This window comes from Lactuca sativa, chromosome 5, assembly GCF_002870075.4.
Source record: "Lactuca sativa cultivar Salinas chromosome 5, Lsat_Salinas_v11, whole genome shotgun sequence".
Lineage (NCBI taxonomy): Eukaryota > Viridiplantae > Streptophyta > Magnoliopsida > Asterales > Asteraceae > Lactuca > Lactuca sativa.
In genome coordinates, this window is record NC_056627.2 from 28,513,010 (window position 1) to 28,517,027 (window position 4,018).

A 4,018-nucleotide genomic window follows, 5' to 3' on the forward strand; every position below is an offset into this window, starting at 1 on the left:
GGTTTCCTCCAATCCTCATCAAACTTATCCCCACTAGAGTAGCACACTTGAGCTTTTCTGTTCCTAAACTCATCTACATTGCAGTCCTTGGTCAAGTGTGGACCACTACATCTCTCGCAACCCACTCTTATGGCATGTATTGACTGGTCCATTTGTGTTATCCTTCGATCCAAATTATTCAGCATGGCCATTACAGCTGCTATTTCTTTAGTTTAGGCCCCTCCACCGCCTTTGATTCTATCTTGCCTAGGGTTGTGGTATTCGCGAGAGTGCTTCGCGAATTCTTCAATTAGCTCCTTGACCTCCATTGGATTTTTCTTTGTCAAAGGTCCTTACGAATCAAGGAGTTGTCTTGTCATAACGTTGACCCCATCATAGAATATTGACATCTCTTGTTGCACATTTAGATCATGCTGAGGGCAATTTCTGAGCAAGCCCTTGTACCGTTCCCATGCTTCGTATAATGACTCCCCCGACTGTTGCTCAAAGTTGGCTATTGCCTTCTTGAGTTTGGCTATCTTGGATGGCGGGCAAAACTGGTCCAGGAATTGCTCACGCATTTGAGCCCAAGTGGTAATTGTACCCGGGGGAAGTGCTTTTAACCACTCCTTAGCAGCTCCTTTGAAAGTGATGGGAAGCATCCTAAGCAAGACTATGTTTCTGTTGACATTTGGGACATTGAAGTAATCCGCAATGTCGTTGACTTCATCTAGATGTTTAAAAGTATCCTCATGATCTTTCCCGAAAAATGGGATGTCCTTCAGTGCAGTCAATATGTGCCCCTTCAAATCGAATGTGGCAGTGGCAGGTATTGCGGGTTGGACTAAACCGGGACCCACATCTTCTTGCATGGACATCTCTTCAATTGCTGCCATCTCGTTCCTTGGCTCGTTCTCGGGTTCGCTCGTGTGTTCTTCAAATTCCGGCTCGGTATCGTATTCGGACTCGGTTTGGACGGGTGTTTGATCCAAGTGATCAATATTGCTCCTGTGCCTCGCAGATGAACTTGAATCTCCTGTTTTCTTTCCTGACTTCCTTGAAAAACTTGACTTCAATTCTTGTAAGGGCGTCTTTTTCTTGTGAATTGTGGACTCGGGATCTTCAAGTGGTGGGACTAAGGGTGTGTTTGAGCTTCTGGTCATGAACTCCTGCTACTTGCTAAACTAAAAATGTAAAACTGAACTAAAATAAGACACTACTAGAAAAACAGCCTTTAATGACGTGCAAACAATGACACGCAGTGATTTACGATACGCAAAAGCGTGCATCCAAAAAATAATGTCATCTATTGAAGGATGGAGGACACTCATTTGTGCGTGCCCTGAAATTAGTGTTAGAAAAGAGAAAAAAAAGAAATACGGAGGACGCCTATTATAAAATGTGTGTCGTGTAAGTGTGTCGCTTTATATTTTTTTTAATGAAACACGCGTTTTGAGCGGGAAATGAAATCCCCAAAAATTAAAACCCCGCCATGTGAAAAATTAAACCCCCCTTCCAATCAGCAAGAAAGAAGCTAGGGTCTTCGTCTTCCTTTCTCTCTAACCTAAAACCCATCCTTTTCCCTGTAGCCTTTCTCGCCGTTACATCCATTGGCGCCATCGCCACCACCGCTAATCCCCTATACACCGTTAAGGAACTCTCCCACCAAATCAACGATTCAAATCAGCTGATTATCAGATTTGATTTAGAAATCGCGTAACCATGCCGCTCTGTCTCCCTCCGTTTCTCAATCCGATGTCGCCGCGATACTTTATTCTTCCGGTACAACCGGATTGAGCAAAGGAGTGGTGTTGACTCACCAGAGCATAATTACGACGTTGTTAATGGTGACATCCCATCAGGAATTCTACAAGGAAGGAAGAAGTATGTTTCTATGCGTGCACGTGTTGACACCCTAAGTCGGTCAGAAACCCTTCTCGCCGGTAAAAACCCTTCCGGTGGACACCCTAAGTCGCCGCCTTAAGCAGCGCCTCCACCGCCCACCAGGTTTGTCATCGTCTTCATCTTCTTTATATTCTGACATATGAAGTGATAGAGAAATGGAATCGATATCCATGGTAAGAATTTAGGGGGTGTTTGGTATAGAGAAATGAGAGGAGAGAAATGGAATCGATTCCAATTCTCTTGTTTGGTTAACGTCCAAAAATAGAGAAACGAGAAAATTTTGGATTCCTTTTCCATCCTTTTAATTCTCTATATAATTAAGAGAAATGGTGAGAAAATGGAGATTGGGAATTGAAGAAAAGAAGCGGAGAAATGAAAAATAGAAACAGAGAACTGGAACGAATAAGGGGTACGCTCTCTCGCCTCTCAAACGTTTACCCTCCTTAACCGATACTTCTCTCTTGCGATTTTCAGTTGCCTCCTCATCTAATTGAATTCAACATGCTTCTTTGATTTAGGTACGTTTCTCTATCTCTATGTCGATTTCTGAAACCCTATCTCGATCTACATTACCTGTGTCAATTTCTAGAACCCTAACTCGATTAAACATTACTTTTTCTTCATTTCTTTCAAATCGATGTGTGGGTGTTGAATGATTGTTCTTAATATGTTTTGGAGTAGAGTTTTTCTTCAAGGAGTAGGGTAGCATCTCTGAAATAAATGTTGTATGATGCTATGTTCTTTCTGTAGTTGTTAATTATATGTGTAGTGCTTAATGGGTGTACATTGCTTCCATTGAATTCACCAGCCATCAATTTTGTGGTGTTAACTGTCAGATGATTATTCTATTCTCATTCCCAAATTAATTTTATATTGGATTATGCCCAGTTTGATTAGCAGAATACATGATGAAAAGAAGATTTACAAGCAAGAACATAAAGATACTATTTTGTTGGATATATGTTGTTGCACCAGTGGATGGGCATTCTTTGGTGATGTTTAGCCAATTTCATTGTTTTGAAAATTATGAACTTTATTAAATGTTGTTGCACCAAACATCATATCTTTTTATATTTAACAAAAAGTTTCAAATTTTGATGTTGTGAATACATTCATGAGCTTCTTGATGTCTTTTTGAAGTCAACATTCTAATGAACAATTGAGATAAACATTTTTATATTTCCAGCAGTTGCATCGTCTTAGTACAGGCTAAGAGCAACGGTAGGTCCCACATTATTTTATCTCCTCATTTAGCCCTATCATGGTATTAAGTTTTTATATTTTGAATGTTTTCCAATTATTACATGGATGAATTTGACTAACAGTGTCTTTCTGTGTTTAGAGTTCTTAGTTTACCAAGTTCTGCTGTTTTCATTAAAGTGAGTATTTATGAAAATTCTTTGTCTCTAAATGGTAAGTATTTAGTTTTTATTGACAGTGGAATAGCTTTTTTTTTTTTGTATATCCATCACTGCATAATTTACCTTCTGATTTAAAAAAAATGATATTAAGAAGCCATGCATTTCTAGCCTTTCTGGTGAATTCCCTGAAGATTGCAAGTTTTACCCTGCAGACACAAAAAGATGACTTACACAAGGTATGTCCCCCAAATCCCAATGAACAACTTAGGATCTGTTTCTTTTTGCAAACCATTTGAATGAGCCTAAGTTACTATTTTACCCTTACTGCTCTTAAGATTGTCTTCCAGAATGTATCATCTTGATCCTAGTGTACTCTATGTGTTTGCAGCTAATGATCCAACATCACACAGCAAGCAGTCAATGGGCAACCAACATCAACATCAACATGGGCATGGGCCTAGTGTGGTGGTTGGAACTCTCAAAAAAGTATAAATCATTATAGTAATTAATAAACAATGTCTTAGGCTTAGCTACTGAACTAATTTTTGTATGGTAGACTGTTTCTGCTGTTCTTGGCTCCTTTGGAATAGCAATGCTGGAAGTGGTGGTGAAGCAGTAGATTTGCAAGTAAGTGGCCACCCACCTATGTAATTTTTAATTCTCTACCTCTAGTCATTCACCATTAGTAAGTTTTTAATATAATATTAAAAGTGTTTTTATGTTTTTAACATTACTAAATAATATTATTTTGTGCAACAACAACACATCTCTGA

The 4,018-nt window shown here is 39.1% G+C and overlaps 1 non-coding gene across 1 annotated transcript; it reads left to right on the forward strand.

The window, feature by feature from the left end:
* The first annotated feature begins 405 nt into the window (after positions 1–405).
* LOC111880546 (small nucleolar RNA R71) lies at positions 406–512 on the forward strand. The gene has a single exon (XR_002846512.2). It is a non-coding gene; the product is annotated as a small nucleolar RNA R71 (small nucleolar RNA).
* The last annotated feature ends 3,506 nt before the right edge of the window (positions 513–4,018 follow it).